Source organism: Bos grunniens, chromosome 22, assembly GCF_055505025.1.
Source record: "Bos grunniens cultivar Pamir isolate PY7600 chromosome 22, Bosgru_T2T1.0, whole genome shotgun sequence".
NCBI classification, from domain to species: Eukaryota; Metazoa; Chordata; class Mammalia; order Artiodactyla; family Bovidae; genus Bos; species Bos grunniens.
Genome location: NC_141186.1, coordinates 42,832,186 through 42,856,067, shown reverse-complemented (window position 1 = coordinate 42,856,067; position 23,882 = coordinate 42,832,186). Strand labels below are relative to the sequence as shown.

General features: G+C 38.4%; 1 protein-coding gene across 50 annotated transcripts in view; it reads right to left on the bottom strand.

The window, feature by feature from the left end:
• Positions 1-23,882, bottom strand: part of CFAP20DC (CFAP20 domain containing) — a 266,072-nt gene that overhangs the window by 135,729 nt on the left and 106,461 nt on the right. The window lies entirely within an intron of this gene.

The window sequence follows — 23,882 nt, the reverse complement described above, 5'->3', positions numbered from 1 at the left end:
TCATCATACTATGAACTGAACATTGGTTACCTGGCTACAGAGTTCCTATCATGAATCAAGGCTTTGACAACTTAAGAGAAATAACCCTAGATTTGTAGGCAGTTAACTGCAGATGTTTTAGACCACTTAAATTTTGAAAATCAGAGATAAGTAGCCAATTGTTCCTTCAAGAGGACTAATTTGATCACAATTAGCCACTTATATTTGTTTTTTAAAAAAGCACAGATGAAATTGAAATTGGAAACTGGGTCTAAAGTGTGGCCAGTGCTGTCTACTTACCAATTAACCTATTGTACAGAAATAGATTCTTCTAAGGAATCTGTAATTATGCCTTGTATTTGCCAGTTTTTAAAGTACTCTTGCAGGGCCTAATTTCTGTCCATTAAACAATTAGAACCCTCAATACTTCAGCAGATGAATTCTCTAAATGGTCTTACTGAGTTAAAGAAAAAGAGAAAATAATCATTTAGTAAAAAATTAAGACATTTAAAACTGCAGGACAAGAGCAGAAAAGAGAATTTTTGAAGTTAAAAGAAAAGCAGTATTTAAAATGGTCTGTGCTTATAATAGGCTCTTCCATTATCTGCTTAGAAGCACATTTTATATAAGGTCTATTTTATTAATCTATCAAAATCAAGATATATATTAATTGACAAAGGAAATATAATGTCATTTTAAAAGTCAAATTCCATTTAAGAGTCTTGGTTTTAATATGGTTGAGAATCTGAGTTTGTTTCCACAGTACAAGAGTAAAAAAGAGTGCAGTAAAATATTGATTAAACATGGAAAATTATTTTCTTTGCAGATGTCTCAACAGTAACATCGTATTTCCAGGTGATGGGAACGTTCTGATCTTTTTGGGGGGAAAGGAGCCTGGTGTAATGAAAGGTAGGAGGTAGGACTGAGTGTAATAAAATGAGGCTGGCCTAACAAGCAGGAGGCACTCTCCTGGGAGATGTGGGAAGTAATGTGGGATAGGGCCCTGAGGCCAGGTTGTGGAGTTGTTGGAAGATCAAGAAGAGAAATGTGGACTGCAGAGGGTCAAGTGCCACTGTGGTTCTTGAAGGAGAATGTAAGAAAAGTAGGGTAACTGGGAAGTCTGAATTAACCTCAGTGAAGGAATATTTGGGGCGGTAAAGGGGTACTGGGGGAGAAGGCTGAGGTAGAATACAGACAGACAGAGGCAGACCAGTTAGTCCCCATCAGTCATTTAAGCATGAAGTGCTAGCATAGGAAGTGAAATGCATGGGACAAATTCAGTATGTATGCCATATGACGAAACACTATGGCTTGGTAAAAGCACGCTGTATGGAAGTTTTGGGGTTTTCAGCTATCTAACAATAATTATTAATATTATTATACAAGTATTATTGTTGCAGAAACCAGTAATTGAGAAACCAAACACCACACTTGAAGAGTTGAAGAACTCAGGTTTATTATGCCAGCGGGCCCAGAGAGTTAACACTCTAAGCTCTGAGCCCTGAACAAAAGGGTTACAGAGTTTTTATAGACCTACTCCAGTGGGCAACACTAGCTGCTAATAGGCTGGTTTAAGGAACAGTGATCAAGATGTGGAGGGGGATGCTTGACTTTTACATGGACAGGCATGATTAACCAAGTTTGCAGGGGCTGGGCAATTGCAAAGAGCAGGACAAGGGTGAGTAAGATAAGTTCCAGACTGTAGTATTGTAAGTCCGCACTTTCTGAGACTATGTGACCTAAGTGACCCAGACTTTGCAAGGAGCAAGCTGAGTTACAGAGGCTGGAGGTTACGTGAAATTTTAACTTTTCCTTTTCATTATGATTATCGTTACAAATTTTGGTCCTACTCCTTAAAAATTTAACATTATGCCCCAATTTCAATCTTTCAGCTGGTTTGTCCCATTAGTAATCACATTTATCCATTCTCTTTCATAGGTTGTTGTTGTTTAGTCACTAAATTGTGTCTGACTCTTTTGTGACCCTATGGACTGTAGCCTGCCAGGTTCCTCTGTCCATGGGATTCTCCAGGCAAAAATACAGGAGTGAGTTGCCATTTACTTCTTCAGGGGATCTTCCCAACCCAGGGATCAAACCCACATCTCCTGCTTGGCAGGTGGATTCGTTACCACTGAGCCACCAGGGAAGCCTTCATATAGGTGCTACATGCTTATCAGGTGTTGAGACACTGGGCATAGCTCCAAGGATAGAGCACTGAATAAAACTCCTTCCAGTCTGGGAAGGAAATCAGACATGTGGCATCTGTTATGTACAGTGAGTACAGAGGGCGGGAAGGTGGGGATGTTCAAGAAAGGCTTCTTTTAAAAAAATTAAATTTTTTTTTTATCATGACAGTGTATGCAAATATGTTAAATATAGTGCCAATAGTTTTACACAAAATGTAGCCCTCTGTCACTTTTTCACTCATCCAATCATACTGTCAACTCTTAACCATTCCTTCTCATTGTATTTTTAAATAATACTTCTTGATTCATCAATTTTGGACATTTATCTGCTGACTTATTACGGTAAATAAGACTTTTAGCTCATTTGCACACCTTAATTTCCGACTTCTTCCTCCCAAGATAATTATCTCTCATTCTCTTTCTCCCTTTTCTTTAAAATATATATTCTGTGTTCTCTTTATTGTGACTATGTAACTATTATGAAACCTGAACCAAGTATAGCTCTATGATTACCTTCTCCCCCTATACAAGTTCTTCATATTTCCACAGTTAATAACTGCTTTTAAAATTATCTCTTTTTTGAAATAAGTATTTTAAGTCTCTCTACATTTAGAAAATGCTTGGAGGTGACATCTGAGTTTGGTTTTGAGCAATTAATAAGCATGTCCAGGGCCAGGGAGGCATGGGAATGTGCTGGGCAATTTTTTTTCTCAGGAACCTGCCCCTTTATTCTCTGCTTAGATGAACTCTCCAGTTGGCTGCATCTGAAGACCCCACTGGACTCTGCCAGCTCTGCTTGTAATTGGAGTCCACTTCCTTCACACACTGTGAGTACAGGAAACCAGGCCCTTACCTACTAAATGCTTTTCTCCCCCCATACAGCTTTACTGAGAAATAACTGACATCACTGTACAAGTTTCAGCTGTGTAGCTTGATGGTTTGATTCACTTGTATTGTGAACTGATTACTACAACAGGTTTAGTTAATATTCATCATGTCACACAGATACAGTAAAATGGAAAAAGATTTCTTTTTGTGATGAGAACTCTTAGGATCTACTGTCTTAACAGCTTTACTACAGTTCATCAGCAGTCATCATGTTGTACATGACAACCCTCAGTTCAGTTCAATTCAGTTGCTCAGTCGTGTCCGACTCTTTGCAACACCATGGACTGCAGCATGCCAGGCCTCCCTGTCCATCACCAACTCATGGAGTTTACTCAGACTCATGTCCGTTGAGTCAGTGATGCCATGCAACCATCTCATCCTCTGTCTTCCCCTTCTCCTCCTGCCTTCTATCTTTCCCAGCATCAGGGTCTTTTCAAATGAGTCAGTTCTTTGCATCAGGTAGCCAAAGTATTGGAGTTTCAGGTTCAACATCAGTCCTTCCAATGAATATTCGGGACTGATTTCCTTTAGGACGGACTGGGTGGATCAACTTGCTGTCCAAGGGACTCTCAAGAATCTTCTCCAACACCACAGTTCAAAAGCATCAATTCTTCTGCACTCAGCTTTCTTTATAGTCTAACTCTCACATCCATACATGACTACTGGAAAAACCATAGCCTTGACTAGACGGACCGTTGTTGACAAAGTAATATCTCTGCTTTTTAATATGCTGTCTAGGTTGGTCATAACTTTCCTTCCAAGGAGTAAGCGTCTTTTAAGTTCATGGCTGCAATCACCATCTGCAGTGATTTTGGGGCCCAGAAAAATAAAGTCAGCCACTGTTTCCCCATCTATTTGCTATGAAGTGATGGGACCAGATGCCATGATCTTCGTTTTCTGAATGTTGAGTTTTAAGCCAACTTTTTCACTCTCTTCTTTCACTTTCATCAAGAGGCTCTTTAGTTCTTCTTTGCTTTCTGCCATAAGGGTGGTTTCATCTGCATATCTGAGGTTATTGATATCTCTTCCAGCAATCTTGATTCCAGCTTGTGCTTCATCCAGTCCAGCATTTCTCATAATGTACTCTGTATATAAGTTAAACAAGCAGGGTGACAATATACAGCCTTGATGTACTCCTTTCCCGATTTGGAACCAGTCTGTTGTTCCATGTCCAGTTAAATTGAACAGTTCTATGAAGACCTACAAGACCTTCTAGAACTAATAATTCAAAAAGATGTCTTTTTGATTATACAGACTGGAATGCAAAGGTAGGAAGTAAAAAAATACCTGGAGTAACGGGAAAACTTGGCCTTGGAGTACAGAATGAAGCAGGGCAAAGGCTAAACAGAGTTTTGCCAAGACAATGCACTGGTCATAGCAAACACCCTCTTCCCGCAACATAAGAGAAGACTCTACACATGGACATCACCACATGGTCAATACCAAAATCAGAATGATTATATTCTTTGCAGCCAAAGATGGAGAAGCTCTATACAGTCAGCAAAAACAAGACTGGGAACTGACTGTGACTCAGATCATGAACTCATTATTGCCAAGTTCAGACTTAAATTGAAGAAAGTAAACTAGACCATTCAGGTATGACCTAAATCAAATCCCTTATGATTATACAATGGAAGTGACAAACAGATTCAAGGAATTAGATCTGATAGACAGAGTGCCCGAAGAACTATGGATGGAGATTCGTGACATTGTACATTGATCAAGACCATCCCTAAGAAAAAGCAATGCAAAAAGGCAAAAATGCAAAAAGGCCTGAGGAGGCCTTACAAACAACTATGAAAAGAAGAGAAGTGAAAGGCAAAGGAGAAAAGGAAAGATATACCCATCTGAATGCAGAGTTCCAAAGAATAGCAAGGAGAGATAAGAAAGTATTCCTCAGTGATGAATGCAGAGAAATAGAGGAAAACAATAGAATGGGAAAGACTAGGATCTCTTTAAGAAAAGTAGAGATATCAAGGGAACATTTCATGCAAAGATGGGCACAATAAAAGACAGAAATGATATGGATCTAACAGAGGCAGAAGAGATTAAGAAGCAGTGGCAAGAATACACAGAAGAACTGTACAAAAAAGATGTTCATGACCCAGATAAATGAGGGTCTGATCACTCACCTAGAGCCAGACTTCCTGGAATGTGAAGTCAAGTGGGCCTTAGGAAGCATCACTACAAACAAAGCTAGTGGAGGTGATGGAATTCCAGGTGAGCTATTTCAAAATACCTCATCCTAAAAGATGATGCTGTGAAAGTGCTGCACTCAATATGCCAGCAAATTTGGAAAACTCAGCAGTGGCCACAGGACTGGAAAATGTCAGTTTCCATTCCAGTCCCAGAGAAAGGCAATGCCAAAGAATGCTCAAACTACCGCACAATTGCACTAATCTCACACGCTAGTAAAGTAATGCTCAAAATTCTCCAAGCCAAGCTTCAACAGTATGTGAACCGTGAACTTCCAGATGTTCAAACTGGATTTAGAAAAGGCAGAGGAACCAGAGATCAAATCGCAAACATCTGTTGGATCATTGAAAAAGCGAGTTCCAGAAAAACATCTACTTCTGCTTTATTGCCCATGCTAAAGCCTTTGACTGTGTGGATCATAACAAAGTGTGGAAAAATATCATCCCTACGGTTAAGATAGAAGTGCCCACCCCTGCCTCCCACTGTGTCTAGTCTGTGTCTGATCTCTTTTCTATGAGTTTGTTGTTGTTTTGCTTAGATTCCACATGTAAGTGAGGTCATTCAGTATTTGTCCTATATTACTTATTTCACTTTAGCATATAATGTCTTCAAGGTCCATACATGTTTTTGCATTGGGTAGGATTTTCTCACTTTCTTATGGCTGAAAAATATCCCATTGTACATATATACCACAGCATCTTTATTCATCCACAAATGGACACTTAGGTTGTTTCCATGTCTTGGCTGTTGTAAATAATGTTGCAGTGACTATGGGGGTGAAGATATCTTTTCAAGTTAGTGCTACTGTTTGCTTTGACTACATCCCAGAAGTGGAATGCTGGATCATTTGGAAGTTCTATTAAGTTTTTGAGGCACCTCCGTACTGTTTTCCACATGGCTATACCAATTTATAATCTTATCAACAGTGCACAAGGGTTCCCTTTTCTCTACATTTATACATATTTATCTCTTGTCTTTTTGATGATATCCATTCTAACAGTAGGAGTTGATGTCTCATTGTGGTTTTAATTTGCAATTCCTTAGTGACTAGTGATGTTGAACATTTCCCCGTGTATCTATTGGTCTATTGTATATCTGCTTTGGAAAAATGTCTATTTAGGCCCTTTGCCCACTTTGCTGCCGCTGCCAAGTCGCTTTAGTCGTGTCCGACTCTGTGCGACCCCATGGACTGCAGCCTACCAGGCTTCTCTGTCCATGGGATTCTCCAGGCAAGAACACTGGAGTGGGTTGCCATTTCCTTCTCCAGTGCATGAAAGTGGAAAGTGAAAGTGAAGTCACTCAGTCGTGTCTGACTCTTAGTGACCCCATGGACTGCAGCCCACCAGGCTCCTCCATCCATGGAATTTTCCAGGCAACAGTACTGGAGTCGGGTGCCATTGCTTTCTCCCTGCCCACTTTAACTGATTTTTTTTTTTGCTATTGAGTTATATGAGTTCTTCATATATTTTTGACATTAACTGCTTATCAGATGTATGGTTTGCAGATTTTTTTCTCTGTTTCATAGGTTGTCTTTTCATTTTGTTAATGTGTTCTTTTGTTGTGCTGAAGCTTTTTAGTTTGATGTAGTCCTACTTGTTTACTTTGGTTTTGTTGCTTGGATTTCAGGTGTGATTTACACACTTTTTATACATCCCAAATCAAACTGCTTTTATTTCCTCTGCCTAGATTAATGCTTCATGAAAAGTACTCAACAAATAATGGTATGCATATGTGTGTAAGCGTATATGAAGATAAGCATATAAATACATGCCTGCACACATATTTTCAGTCTTTCACTTTATCATCATTCAACAAACCATAAATGTGTAAGTACTGATAAGTTATTTACTGAATCTATCTTTTAGAAGTACAGATGGGAGTAGTTCTTGGAAAAGATGAGGATAACTTTCACAAATCTTCCTTGGTTAGAAGAAATAGAGGTTTGTTGCCTGCTTTTTGGAAGGAAAGTTATGACCAACCTAGATAGCATATTCAAAAGCAGAGACATTCCTTTGCCAACAAAGATTCATCTAGTCAAGGCTATGGTTTTTCCTGTGGTCATGTATGGATGTGAGAGCTGGACTGTGAAGAAGGCTGAGCTCCGAAGAATTGATGCTTTTGAACTGTGGTGTTGGAGAAGACTCTTGAGAGTCCCTTGGACTGCAAGGAGATCCAACCAGTCCATTCTGAAGGAGATCAGCCCTGGGATTTCTTTGGAAGGAATGATGCTAAAGCTGAAACTCCAGTACTTTGGCCACCTCATGCGAAGAGTTGACTCTTTGGAAAAGACTCTGATGCTGGGAGGGATTGGAGGCAGGAGGAGAAGGCGACGACAGAGGAGGAGATGGCTGGATGGCATCACTGACTCTATGGACGTGAGTCTGAGTGAACTCCGGGAGTTGGTGATGGACAGGGAGGCCTGGCGTGCTGCGATTCATGGGGTCGCAAAGAGTCGGACACGACTGAGCGACTGATCTGATCTGATCTGAAGCTGATATTTGGAAAGGTTACAATTTTCATAAGCTTTCACAAATAAATCATTATTCTTATCATTTCTGTGATATATTTTCTGAAGTTATGGAAAAGTGTTCTGAGTTCTCTGCTACCAACAGGTGGACTATCTGAATTACAGTTGATCTTTATAAAATATTTTCCTTATCACTGGGGATCATTCACACTTAAAATCCCCCTTTTCTGACATTTTCTTGATCTCTAATCACTTTACCCCTATGTGAAACTCTAGTCCAGCAAGGAAGAGCTCCTGATACAAAATATTTACAATTACAGGTCCTTGAGAAATAGACACAGGAAAAACACAAGTCTTGATAGAGAACAGACAGTTCTGCTTAGTTTGTTGCTTGGATTAATAAGAGAGTTTATGCTATTTAATTTCAACATGGAATTTTCCATGAAAGAATTGACTGGCAAAGGGTGAAATCATGATTCAAAGAATTTAACTTCTAGTTTTTACTGAAATGTTTTGGCAATATGGCTTCACTGTATTGGTGAAACACACACACACACACACTCAGTGCATGCAATAATAAGCTCTTGGTTGTCCCCGAATTTTTTTGATTGTTAACAGTACACAATGCTAGCCAGCAATGCCTTGCTAAAAAGAAATAACAAACAAAAAACTACAATTTTGTAACCCAGCAATTCTAAAGTACATCTCTTTCCAGAATTTTAGAACTTCTTTCTGTTTTCATGCTCCCAAAATAACAAAAAAAGAAGCTTTTGATACTTTTATTCTTGTGCCTTTTAAAATAATTTTTCACTTCAGTTTTAACTTCTCAACAGAAAATTTGCTTACAATGACTTTGTCCATCTTTTTTATCAACATATTGTGTTTATTAAGTGATAAAAGCTGAGAGACTGAAATAGTAATTTCCACATGGGCAGGAGAAGTAATTACCTATTACTAATTAAAAGTAATTTCCCCATGAAAAGCAAGTCACTGCAACCCCTTAATATGGAAAGCATGTAGTTGAGGACTGGGATTTGGGGCTGCCAATGTAGCTCATGACTACATCAACAAAAACCAAGTTCCTTGCAGAAGTACCATCACTATACCTGTTCAGCAATCAATTCCTACCTCCCAATTCCTACCCTCCTTCAGCAAGCTCTCTCTTCCTCAAATAGCTGTCCCATCAATCTCTTGCTAATCCTCAAGTCGCCCTTTCACTGTGCCCTTAGAAATCCATACTACTGAAAAGTACTTATATTCTCTATATTCTTTTAAGGGTCCTACAAGCTTCCCACATGGCACTAGTGAGTGGTAAATAATCCATTTGCCAGTTCAAGAGATGCAAGAGATTTGGGTTTGATCCCTGGGTTTGAAAGATTCCCTGGAGAAGGAAATGGCAACCCACTCCAGTATTCTTGCTTGGGAAACCCCATAGACAGAGGAGACTGGTGGGCTACAGTCTATGAGGCTGCAAAGAGTTGGACATGACTGAACACACATACAGTTTAACAGTCCTACACACTTTACTTTAAATGAAACCTGGCTTCTCTCTGAGGTATTACTTCCCCTTCAAGTCTAGAGTTGAAGTTCACTTATGGAGTTTACCTGTGGTTCTACAGCCTTCAGTTCTGAAGCCATGGGACCGTGGCACTGGGAGAGAGTCTGCTCTTCTGACTGTGAAACCCTACCTTCTTTGAAACCTGAGGCATTGCACAGACAGGCCCTTCCATCCTTTCAGCTTCACATCACCCTCCACTCACTCCTTATACCTCCTCAGACATACCACTTGAGAACACACACTTGAGTAAAACCACACCATCCTATACACATTCTTGGAAAACACTGGGACCAGGCTCATCTTACCTTCTGATATACTGTTCGACACACTAAAAGTCCCTTAACCGCCTTTCCTTCAAAAGTCTTCCTCTCCTCTTTACTCCTTAATCCAGTCACATGGTCACATCTTGAGATTTAATTTCATTACTCTGAAATACTTAAAAAAATTTGAACTATATTCTGTTTCTTAATCTGGCAACTCTTTCCAGTTAACCTCTAGTGACAATACCTTTTAAATATATTGCTCCCAGGGATGCAAGAATTTGGGCTCTAGAGCCAAACTGTCTGGATTTGGATTCCAGTTCTACCACTTACTAGTTATATAATCTTTGCAGTTATGTGTTCTCTCTGTCTCTCTTTCCTTATTTGTAAAATGGTGATAATAATGACGCATCTCTCATAGAGTCTGTTAGGACTAAATGTTTAAATACATGTAAGCACTTCTAATAGTGTCTGCTGCTGCTGCTAAGTCGCTTCAGTCGTGTCCGACTCTGTGCGACCCCAGAGACGGCAGCCCATCAGGCTCTGCCGTCCCTGGGATTCTCCAGGCAAGAACACTGGAGTGGGTTGCCATTTCCTTCTCCAATGCAGGAAAGTGAAAAGTGAAAGTGAAGTCGCTCAGTTGTGTCCGACTCCTAGCGACCCCATGGACTGCAGCCTACCAGGCTCCTCCGCCCATGGGATTTTCCAGGCAAGAGTACTGGAGTGGGTTGCCATTGCCTTCTCTAGCATATGGTAAACGTTCAATGTACATTAGCCATATAAGGTCTCTGACTTTCACACCATGAAATGCAGACTTTGAGATACAGTTTAATGAGTTTTGACCATCTCATACATCTGCATACCATAACTCATAAAGGTACACAACATTTCAATCACCCCAGACAGATCTTTTGTGCATCTTTTCAACCAGTCTCCACATTCATACCTTTTAAGGGAAAGCACTAATTTCTCTTACCGTAGATTAATTTTGTCTATTTATATAAATGAAATCACAGTAAATGGCTTCTCACACTCAGGCTAACATCTGAGGCTCATCAGTATTGATGCATGCATTGGTAGTTTGTTCTTGTTTTGCTGAGTAGTACCTCACTCTGTGCATAGAGCACCATTTGTTTGGTCTTCTGCTATTGGACTTTTGAGTTATTTCAACATTTTGGCCATCATAAATAAAGCTGTTGTGAAATGCAAATTTGTATATACATATTTTCATTTCCTTAGATAGACAGCAAGAAAAAGAACTGTTGAATCAAAGGGCAAATATTTAACTTTATGAGAAACCTCCAAAGGTATTTTCAAAGTAGTTATACCATTTTCCACTTACACTAGACATTCATGAAATTGCTTTACATCTCAACAACATTTAGTACTTCTTGTCTCTTTTAGCCATTCTTAGTGGGTGAAGTAGTAGAGGTAACTTTTTTTAACTTGTACTTCCCTGACTGATAGTATAGAGCTTTTCTTCATATACTTATTTAATCAACTGTAAAAATCTCTGTTGAATTATTTTTGCCTTAAAAAAGTTATGTCTTTTCATTATAGAGTTGTAGGATCTAGTCTCAATAAGTCTGTTGTCAGTTATATATATTAAGAATATCATCTCCCATTTTGTGGCTTGCTTATTCATTTTCTTAATATCTTTTTGATGCATAGTTTTAAATTTCATTGAAGCCTATTTTGTCAATTAATTTCTTAATTATGGTTAATGCTTTCTGGGCCCTAAGAAATATCTTAAAGTAGCTTTTTGTATTTACATTCAGATCTATAATCCATCTCAAATTAATTTTTGTAAATGGTATGAAGTATGGGCTGAGGTTCATTTTTCTTTCTTGTATATACTCAGAATTTCCAGTTCTCAAAAAAAAATTTTTTTTCTCTGCCTATTGAAGTGTTCTGATGCTTTGGTTGATGTATACATGTGTGGGTATTGTGAACTTTTTATTGGTATCTATGCCAGGTACATAATATCTTGATTACCGTAACCTTATATGAAGTTTTGAAATCATGAGATATAAATTTTACTTTTTGAAAAGGTTTTGGCTATTCTTGGACCTGTGAATTTCTTTGTAAATTTTAGAAGTAGCTTATTAAATTCTGAAAAAAAAAAAGAAAAAGCAGCAGCCTGCTGGGACTGTAATTGGGATGAGACTGAATCTACAGATTTACTGAAAAAGTATTGGCATCTTAACAAATATAGTCTTCTCATTCATTAACAACGTGCTCCCGTTTATTTAGGTCTTCAATTTTTCTAAGCAATGTTTTACAGTTTTCAATGTAAAAGGCTAACATATATTTTGTTAAACTTACTCTTGAATATTTTTGATGCTGTTGTAAATGTCTTTAAAATTTATAAAGTTTTTAATTTTCCATGCTATGAATACATCTATATAGAAATATAAAATTGATTTTGGTATACTGACATTGTGTTCTGTGACCCTGTTAAACTCACTTATTTTAACTAGGTTTTGTTTGGTTTTTGTAGGTTCCCTAGAATTTTCTACAAGATGGTTATGTTGTCTGCAAAAATAGAAATTTTTACTTATTTTTCAATCTGTATGCTATAAAATTTCTCTTTGTTATCTTATTGCACTTGCTGGGGGACTTCGAATACAATGCTGATCAAAAGTTGTCAGAGTAGATATCTTTGACTTGTTCCCCATCTGAGGAGTAAGTACTCAGTATTTCATCATTAAATATGATTGAATTGTAGGTTTTTATAGTGGTCTTTGATCAAGCTGAACAAGTTTCCTTCTGGTAATAGTTTGATGTGAGCCATCACAATGGCTGATGAATTTTCATCAATTGATTTTTCTACATTCACTGAGATGATTTTACAATTTTTTCCCTTTATTCTGTTAACATTATAAATTACACTGACTAATTATGAAATTGTAAGATTAACCTTGAATTCTTGGATAAACACTACTTGGTCATGATGTTAAGGATCCATATGTCTATGCTCACGAGTGATTCTGATTTATAGTTCTCTTTTGGGAATTACATTTCCTGGTTTTGGTATAAGAATTATGCTAGCCTCATTTTATTAAGTGAACTGGAAAATGTTATTTCTCCCTTATTATCTAAGAGCATTATTTTTCCTCAAATGTTTGGTGAGACTTACCCATAAATCTATCCGAACCTGGATTTTCTTTGTGGCAATGTTTTAAATTACAGATTCATTTTCTAAATATAGATATAAGGCTACTCAGATTTTCTACTTCTTTTAGTATCAGTTTTAGTAATTGTTTCTTTGAAAAAATTTTCCTACTTCATCTGCTGCTGCCAAGTCGCTTCAGTCGTGTCCGACTCTGTGCGACCCCATGGACTGCAGCCTACCAGGCTTCTCTGTCCATGGGATTCTCCAGGCAAGAACACTGGAGTGGGTTGCCATTTCCTTCTCCATACTTCATCTAAATTGTCAAATTTATTAGTATAAAATTGTTCACACAAGCATGTGTGCTCAGTCGCCTCAGTCATGTCTGATCCTTTGTGGCCCTATGGATAGTAGCCTGCCAGGCTCCTGTGTTAACTGGATTCTCCAGGCAGGAATACTGGAGTGGGTTGCCATGCCCTACTTCAGAGGATCTTCCCAACCCAGGAATTGAACCTACATCTTCTGTACTGCAGGAGGATTCTTTTATCCACTGAGCCACCTGGGAAGTTCAAAATCGTTCATAATATTTCCCTATTTCCTTTTCCTTTACATCTCATCTTCATACTGACATTGTGTGTGTGTGTGGTCTGTCTTTTGCTTGATTAGTCTAGGTTTGTCACCTACTAAATAGTTTTTAAAAATCCACACCTGGTTTTATTGATTTTTTTCTCCATTGTCCATTTTGTTGACTTACTCTCTTGATTACTTCTTTCTGAATACTTTAGATACCTGTAATGCATCTCACAAATTTTGGTATGCTTTAACTACTAGTTAAAATCAGTAAAATATCAGTTAAATTATTTTCTAATATTCCCTGTAATTCTTGCTTATCTATAGGTTATTTAGAAGTATGTTGCTTTATTTTCAAGTACTTGGGGATTTTTCAATTACCTTTTTTGTTATTAACTTTAATAATCAAAGAACATACTTTGTATAATTTCAGTCTTTTTAACTTTGTTGAGGCATACACACTGAGGAAACCAGAAGGGAAAGAGACATGTGTACCCCAATGTTCATCGCAGCACTGTTTATAATAGCCAAGACATGGAAGCAACCTAGATGTCCATCAGCAGATGAATGGATAAGAAAGCTGTGGTACATATACACAATGGAGTATTACTCAGCCATTAAAAAGAATACATTTGAATCAGTTCTAATGAGGTGGATGAAACTGGAGCCTATTATACAGAGTGAAGTAAGCCAGAAGGAAAAACAGAAATACAGTATACTAACGCATATATATGGAATTTAGAAAGATGGTAACAATAACCCGGTGTACGAGACAGCAAAAGAGACACTGATGTATAGAACAGTCTTATGGACTCTGTGGGAGAGGGAGAGGGTGGGAAGATTTGGGAGAATGGCAATGAAACATGTAAAATATCATGTAGGAAACGAGTTGCCAGTCCAGGTTTGATGCATGATGCTGGATGCTTGGGGCTGGTGCACTGGGACGGCCCAGAGGGATGGTATGGGGAGGGAGGAGGGAGGAGGGTTCGGGATGGGGAACACATGTATACCTGTGGCGGATTCATTTTGATATTTGGCAAAACTAATACAATTATGTAAAGTTTAAAAATAAAATAAAATTGGAAGAATAAAAAAAAAAAAAAAAAAAGAAAACTAAAAAAAAAAAAATAATAAAAGCCAAAGTCATTACAATGGGCTAGAGTTCTGACTTCAAAAAAAAAAAAAAAAGAATAAAACAGCCTAATATATCATATATATTGGTGGAAATTCAATGTGCATTTGAACACAGTGTTACTCTGCAGCTGTTTGAGTAAACATTCTAGAAATGTCATATAAGTCAGGTTGATTGATAGCATTTTTCAAGTTTACTGATTTTCTGTCAATTTCTGAGAGGGGAGTGTTGAAATCATCTATAATTGAGCATTTATTTTTCTTCAGTTCTGTTAGTTTTTGCTTCATGCAATTTCAAGCACTGTTATGAGGTGTGTACATATTCAGGATTGTTCTATCTTCTACATGATTTGATCCCCTTATCCTTATGTCCTTATGTTCCATGTCCAGTTCTAATGGTTGCTTCTTGACCTACATACAGATTTCTCAGGAGGCAGGTCAGGTGGTCTGATATTCCCATCTCTTTTAGAATTTTCCAGTCTGTTGTGATCCACAGTCAAAGGCTTTGGCGTAGTCAATAAAGCAGAAATAGATGTTTTTCTGGAACTCTCGTGCTTTTCCAGTGATCCAACGGGTGTTGGTAATTTGATCTCTGGTTCCACTGCCTTTTCTAAATCCAGCTTGAAAATTTGGAAGTTCACAGTTCACATACTGTTGAAGCCTGGCTTGGAGAATTTTGAGCATTACTTTGCTAGCATGTGAGATGAGTGCAATTGTGTGGTAGTTTGAGCATTCTTTGGCATTGCCTTTCTTTGGGATTGGAAAGAAAACTGACATTTTCCAGTCCTGTGGCCACTGCTGAGTTTTCCAAATTTGCTGGCATATTGAGTCACAGCATTATCTTTTAGGATATGAAATAGCTCACCTGGAATTCCATCACCTCCACTAGCTTTGTTCATAGTGATGCTTCATAAGGCCCACTTGATTTTGCATTCCAGGATGTCTGGCTCTAGGTGAGTGATCACACTATCATGGTTATCTGGGTCATGAAGATCTTTTTTTGTATAGTTCTTCTGTGTATTGTTGCCACCTCTTCTTAATATCTTCTGCTTCTGTTAGGTCCATACCATTTCTGTCTTGTATTGTGCCCATCTTTGCATGAAATATTCCATTGGTATCTCTAATTTTCTTGAAGAGATCTCTGGTCTATCCCATTCTATTGTTTTCCTCTATTTCTCTGCATTGATCACTGAGGAAGGCTTTCTTATCTCTCCATGCTACTCTTTGGAACTCTATATTCAAATGGTACATTTTTCCTTTTCTCCTTTGCCTTTTGTTTCTCTTCTTTTCATAGCTGTTTGTAAGGCCTCCTCAGACAACCATTTTGCCTTTTGCATTGCTTTTTCTTGGGATGGTCTTGATCACTGCCTCCTGTACAATGTCACAAACTTCCGTCCATAGTTCTTCAGGCACTCTATCAGATCTAATCTTTTGAATCTGTTTGTCACTTCCACTGTATAATCGTAAGGGATTTGATTTAGGTCATACCCGAATGGTCTTCCATACTTTCTTCAATTTAAGTCTGAATTTGACAATAAGGAGTTCATGATCTGAGTCACAGTCAGCTCCCAGTCTTGTTTTTGCTGACTGTATAGAGCAGAATTCTCCATCTCTGGCTGCAAAGAATATAATCAATCTGATTTTGGTATTGACCATCTGGTGATGTTCATGTGTAGAGTCTTCTCTTGTGTTGCTTGAAGAGGGTTTTTGCTATGACCAGTGTGTTCTCTTGGCAAAACTCTGTTAGCCTCTGCCCTGCTTCGTTTTGTACTCCAAGGCCATATTTGCCTCTTACTCCAGTATGTCTTGACTTCCTACTTTTGCATTCAAGTCCCCTACAATGAAAAGGACATCTTTTTGGGGTGTTAGTTCTAGAAGGTCTTGTAGGTCTTCATAGAACCATTCAACTTCAGCTTCGTCAGAATTACTGCTTGTGACATAGACTTGGATTACTGTGATATTGAATGGTTTGCTTTGGAAATGAACAGAGATCATTCTGTCATTTTTGAGATTGCACCTAAGAACTGCATTTCAGACTCTTCTGTTGACTATGAAGGCTACTTCATTTCTTCTAAGGGATTCTTGCCCACAGTAGTAGATATAATGGTCATCTGAGTTAAATCCACCCATTCCAGTCTATTTTAGTTTGCTGATTCCTAAAATGTTGATGGTCACTCTTGCCATTTCCTGTTTGACCACTTTCAATTTTCCTTGATTCATGGACCTAACATTCCAGGTTCCTATGCAATACTGTTCTTTACAGCATCGGACTTTACTTCCATTGCCAGTGACATCCACAACTGGGCATTGTTTTTGCTTTGACTCCATCTCTTCATTCTTTCTGGAGTTATTTCCTCACTCTTCTCCAATAGCATATTTGGCACCTACCGACCTGGGGAATTCATCTTTCAGTGTCATATCTTTTTGCCTTTTCATAGTGTTCATGGGGTTCTCAAGGCAAGAATACTGAAGTGGTTTGCCATTCCCTTCTCTGGTGGACTACATTTTGTCAGAACTCTCCACCATGACCCATCTGTCTTGGGTGGCCGTACATGGCATGGCTCATAGTTTCATTGAGTTGGACAAGACTGTGATCCATGTGATCTGTTTGATTAGTTTTCTGTGACTGTGGTTTTCATTCTGTCTGCCCTCTGAGGGATAAGGATAAGAGGCTTATGGAAGCTTCCTGATGGGAGAGACTGACTGTGGGAGAAACTGACTGTGGAAGAAACTGGGTCTTGTTCCACCAGACATTTACCCTGTTGGTAACACAACTACTTTGCCAATTCCAAGTGCCAGAGTAATTCAGTGCCATTTTCTCCCTTTGTTTTTTTTTTCTCACTGATTTAACTCCTGAAGTATCTTTTATATGTCTTTCTCCTCTACTTGCTACTATACTCATTTTCAGGTTAATTATGTCTCACCTGGATTTTGCACAGACTTTTAATTGGTCTCTCTGCCTCCAGCTATTTTTATTCTGACAATGTATTCATTTTCTAGAACACAGATGACATTATGAAACTTCTCTATGTTAACATTTAAAAAGAAATCTCTAGTGGACTGAAAAACAAAGTTTTTATCATGGCTTTTAAGGCCCTTCATGATTTGTTTCATCCACCCTTCTTTTCCAGCATTGTGAGTCTGTACATTCTCATTATATATCCCAGTTAAGGGATCAAACATGACATGAACCTCCATGCTTTCATTTGTGTGTATTCACAATTTAGCTCCAGTATCTCCACTTAGAACAAGCTCAAACTTGGCTAGGCAAGTCTGATACTTCCTTTTACCGGCATTCCCCACCTAAGACTAGTTTGGTACTAACACAGTCCATCATCATTAACTGTTTATACGGTTGCCTCCTCTGCCTACTATAATCTCCTTGATGAAAAGACTGTGTTTCATTCACCTCTGGATTCATTTGTCACAGACCTTGGCCTACAGAAGGGGCTCAACAAACATCTGTTCACTGAAACAAACTGCAAATTTAGACTTTTATTATGATAACATATTCATAAATTATAAAACATTGATTCAGGTCAAGAGAAAATAGTAAAATGGTAATAAGTATGAACTAACATTAACTAAAGCACTTACTATGAGCTTGGCAAGGTTCTAAGTAATAACCTATTTAATACTAGCAACTCTATAAAGCAGATTCTATAGTTGCTATGACCTAACCTATGAGGAAACTGAAGCACAGAGAGATAACTGACTTGCCCAGGGGCCCAAAAACAGGAAATGACAACTAGGAGTCAAACCCTCCTACAATCTAGCTTTGGAGGCCCACACTTTAACAATATCTGCCTGTTCATATGATTTGAAAAGACAGTGATCCTTATACTAGGTAATCATTCATTTCTCGGAACAAACATTTTTATGTGTAGTTGTTCCCACTACATATAACCATTCAGGGTCAGCAGAGAAAAGCATGAAAGTCCTCTTCTTTGCCCAAATCTCTTCAACAACCATACTAGACAGGTGAATGGAGTGAAAAACAGATAATAAATAATTTGCACATGAAAATATTTACAAACTGTCAAATTTAAGTACCATAAATACTATTTTGGATTCTAGGTTAGAATGATCTTACTGAGAAGCCATTCTCTAATTATATATTGAATATAGATCTAAAAAGTCTGTCTCCCCCTTTCTCTGTTCATTCATTGACACTCATGAAATTAAATATTGTTGAGAATGAAAAAATTTCTAAATAATTGGCTCTATGGGAAAAATAATCTTTAAGGAAAAAATTTAAAAACAATATGCCACACTTTCAGTTTGTAATAAAATCTATAACATATTCCATCAGAGTTGTGGTACAAGAAAATACAACTCCTAAAGAGTAATTCTATCTATTTAAATGACAAACAGTGGGTGTTGAGTGGTAAAAATTACTAAAAGAATTTGGTGTTGTAATTTATCATACTACTTTGTTATATCGCCAATGAAAGATTCATTTTCAGCAGTATCTCATCCTCAGACTTCCTATTCAAATAGAATTAAATTCACTGTACATTAATACATACTTTGGTGGCAAGACATTGATGTTCATCTGATACCATCACCAACTAATTGAAATTATATTAAAGAAGAAGTAAGATTGATTTCAGTGAGTCCTGACTAAGTGGCTACCTCCACTGTTTAATAGGATGGTTATTAACTTTTAAAACTGCTCTTGTCATTGAAAACCTAAATTAAAAGTATAAAATGTTATAAGCTAAATGTTAAGATGAATCCATCATAATTAAGAATAACATGAAAAATAAAATTTTTTATTAGATAGGATGAACATTCTACAGTAACTGGAACAGTAAGTAGCCTCTAAATAAATATTCATGTCAGTGTGGCTATAAAAATATCAACTCTATTTGCTGCCTCTGGTTATGTGAAGGCTTTAGCTAAGGATCCAAGGAAAACTGGACCATTTGGCAATTTCCTCAAAATTAGGGGTTGCAAACTATAGTTGAGAGGGGCCAGGTAGGTCACTTAAATGAGTCAACCAGAAAAGCTCTGACTGTACCCACATTCTTATGAATGGAGAAGATTAAACTTCATAGGAGAACTTAAAGCTCCATTATAAGTGTGCAGTTGCCACTCAGCTCTGACTTCCTGATGTTCAAGAAAGCAGAGTCAGTTAATGTCTCAATTTTTTAAAAAAGAGGTCAGAAATATTATGTGAAATTGCCTGATTTAAAATGTCAGCTGAAATGCTTTTAAAATACTATATTTTGAAGTTTATCAACAAAATATCTATGGCTCTTTAAAAGCAGAAAAAAGTGAAAAGTGCTTTGGCAAAAAGCAGAGAACTGGGGCCAATATCACCCCAACACCAGGGAGAACCCTAGTCATGGCATTTTGAATGAATGGAGTGCTCTGTGTCACCTTACTGCTCTTTGTGGAAATTTCCCTTAAAACATGACTCAGTTTTGATTCAATAAGGACTCATTTGGAACAGACTATATTAGTAGTGGAAAGGAAACACCCTCTACTGCTGTAGCATCTCCTAGACGGGGTTGGGGGTGGGTGATGAGGAAAAATGAGATAAAGTTTTAGAATCGAGTTTCTTAATAGTTGCTTGAATACTCCTGGACATTTATAGAACATGTAAGCACATTAGAAAGCTTATACAATTTGTCCATGATAAACTCATTATTTTATGTCCCAAGTTACTAGGCATATTAGGACCTGTCAATTGTTCAACAGTTACTAAGCACTTAATATGTTCTACACTCATAAGGACCAGGAATAAAAGCCAAATGAGACATGCTGACAGTCTAAAGGGGGAGACAGACATGTAAACACAGAATTAAAGTGCTGGGTGAACAAGTGTTATGAGAATTATGAATCTGTGGACGGTAATGATGATAACTGTACCCAAAAATGTCTAGTCAACAGAGGGGAAACCATGGAGGACTTCCTGGAAGATGTAGCACCTAAAGAGCAAATAGGAGATAAAATCCTTATCTAAAGTTTGGCCTATGTGTGTAGATTATAATTATGTACAGAATGATTACTTCAGATTTCAAAACTATATTCAGACACTTCAGTTAGTCAATCGACAAGGGTGACTGAAGTCACAAAAGCAAGGTAATGACAATCCTAAACCACACACAGAATAATGTATGGGTCTTACATATGATTTAACTCTTGGAAACTACCTAACACTGAACTCTAAACAATCTTAGATGAATAAGGAAATCATACCCAAATATAAGACAATGGATACAATTTTATTTGTAAGGCACTAAAGCATTTCCTTAATGTCTTAAATAATTAAACCTTAATAACTGAAGTATTTGCATTTAATCTTTTGCATTTGTGAATGTTTAATATACAATGAATTAAAATAATTCTTCTATAAACATAAACCATCAATTTATTCCACAGTCCAGCTCTATGTGTTATTGGTTCAGTCTCCAAGATTTCTCAGACTCAAAACCTCAGTTTTTCTTGATTCCTCCCCTTCCCTATTTATAGCCACTTTAGCATCAAGCCCTAAAAACAATGATCAGGATGTTCCCATGTCTCCACCTTCCATTTGCTCAGCCCACTGCACTGATTCATACATCAAAACTTGTTAATGAAGTTACTTATGGCCTCTTGATAGCCATATTCCCAAATATTTTCACATACTGACTTTCTCTTAGCAAAACTTTGTTGGTTTCGACACACTTTACTCTGCTTCATGCTTCGCATCACTTTCTCATTGTTGCCCTGCCTCCTTCATGCATTCTTCTTCCTTTGCCCATCCCTTTTCCTGGGCAAGTCCTTGTATTTCCTCCTCTAGACTCTTTTATTGTTGCTGCTGCCACTCTCTATTCTCTTTGCAGGCAATTTCATCCATTCTCATGATTTTAGGTGCCACTTGTACGCTGAGTTCAGTTCAGTTCAGTCACTCAGTCATGTCCAACTCTATGTGACCCCATGGACTGCAGCACGCCAGGCTTCCATGTTCATCACCAACTCCCGGAGCTTACTCAAACTCATGTCCATAAACTCGGTGATGCCATGCAACCATCTCATCCTTTGTTGTCCTCTTCTCCTCCCGCCTGCAATCTTTCCCAGCATCAGGGTCTTTTCCATTGAGTCAGTTCTTCACATCAGGTGGCCAAAGTATTGGACTGAAACTCTTCCAACGAATGAAAGTGAAGTCTTTAAGTCGTGTCCGACTCTCTGCGACCCCATAGACTGTAGCCTACCATGCTCCTCCATCCATAGGATTTTCCAGGCAAGAATACCGGAGTGGGTTGCCATTTCCTTTTCCAGAGGATCTTCCTAACCCAGGGATTGAACCCGGGTCTCCCACATTGTAGGCAGATGCTTTACCGTCTGAGCCACCAGGGAAGCCCTTCTAATGAATATTCAGGACTGATTTCCTTCAGGATGGACTGGTTGGATCTCCTTGCAGTCCAAGGAACTCTCAAGAATCTTCTCCAACACCACAGTTCAAAAGCATCAATTCTTTGGTGCTCAGCTTTCTTTAAGTCCAACTCTCACATCCATACATGACTACTAGAAAAATCATAGCTTTGACTAGATGGACCTTTGTCAGCAAAGTAATGTCTCTGCTTTTCAATATGCTATCTAGGTTGGTCATAGCTTTTCTTCCAAGGAATAAGTATCTTTTAATTTCATGGCTGCAATCACCATCTGCAATGATTTTGGAACCCCCCAAAATAAAGTCTCTCACTGTTTCCCCATCTATTTGCCATAAAGTGATGTGACTTGATGCCATGATCTTCGTTTTCTGAATGTTGAGTTTTAAGCCAACTTTTTCACTCTCCTCTTTCACTTTCATCAAGAGGCCCCAAAATCAGCCCGAATTCTCAATCTGAATGTTTCAGACTCCTTTACCAACATTTCCATGTTTCCTTTTTAACCTTTCTCCTGGATTTCTATGTATTGATTCTGTCGCCAGTCATCCAAACTAGGAAGCCAACTCAGCGTCATCCTTGACTTTTCCTTCTTCATTTCTAATTAATTTTCAATTAAAACTATTACCTATAGTTATTTTCCAACTCCGCTTCCTCATCTACACTCTGATTTCTATTTTCCAACTTCAGGACCTCATTTCTTTTACCTAGATTATTCATCTACTCATTCATCCATTTTTATAATTATTGACTGTCTCTGTGTGTGTCTTCATTGCTCAGTCATGTCCAACTCTTTGTGGCCTCATGGACTGTAGCCTACTGGGAGAGTCAATTCCTAGGTAGGTTGATAAGAAGTCTGGGGTCCCTGAGGAGGAGAGAGGGGTCTGGGGCTCTCAAAGGGGATCAAGGGGTCTGGAGTTCTCAAGGAAAAGAAAAGGAAAAAATTTTTTTTTTTTAAAGCCCAGAGCTGATGATTGCACAACAAAACAACTCATCTTGCTCAAGGATATGTTTTCCCTTAAACTCTGTAACAATGATTATATAACAACAATGTATCCTGCTTGAGGACATCTTTCTCCCTCTTAAGAACCTTCTGACTAATCCTGTTATCTTAAAATGTATATTCTGGGAGTGGGTCTGGTAAGACCTTTACAACCTTTAGACATTCTTTTGACTTACTGTAATAACCAATTGAAAAAGTATATAGCTCCCTTGTTAAGACTAGTGAGGGGAGCACTCTCCATCCCCTTTCTGATGTCTATGTCAGAAGCTTCCTCTGTCCCTTTATATACTTTAATAAAACTTCGCTACAAAAAAGCTCTTGAGTGATCAAACCTGGTCGTTGGTCCTGAAGATAAATCTTCTTCTTTGGAGACCACGATTTCGACATCATTCACAGTAAGCTATCACTATCAGGCTCCTCTGTCCATGGAATTCTCCAGATTGCTGTTCCTGGAGTGGGTCGCTAGTCCCTTCTCCAGGGGATCTTCCTAACTCAGGGATTGAACCTGGGTCTCCTGCACTGCAGGCAGATTCTTTACCATCTGAATCTCCAAGTGTCTAGGAGGAGTCAGGTCCTGCTATAGGCACTGGGGATACAAGACTGACAAAATGATATAAAACCCTGCTCTCATGGAGCTTACCTTCTTGCTACAATTGCACTGACTTTCTAACTGGTCCTGTTGACTTCTAGTCTCATCCTTCCCACCCATCCTCCAAAGTGATACTCCATCTAAAATGCAAATCTGACCAGGCACTCCTCCTGCAAGCCCTTCGGTAGCTCCCTATCACCTATGAGATAAAAGTTCAGGATCTGTGGCTGTAAACACAAAGCCTACCAGGAGGTTGCCCGGTTTTCCTCTCCAGCCTTACTACTTTCCTACTGGTCTCTTTTCAGCAACACTGAATTATTGGACTTACCTGCGCATCTCATGCAGCTACTCTTACTGCTACTATTTCTCTTCTAGGAATACCACCCCCACTCAACCTGGTTAATGCCTTCTTATCTTTCAGGGTCCAGCTCAGGCATCCTCTTCTTTAGGAGCCCTTCTCTGATCATTCCCCTGGTGCTCCACAGTCACTGTGGGTTCTGCTCACGCAGCATGTACTACATGATACAGAACCGCTCTGTTTAAATATGTCTTAGTTCATTGGACCAT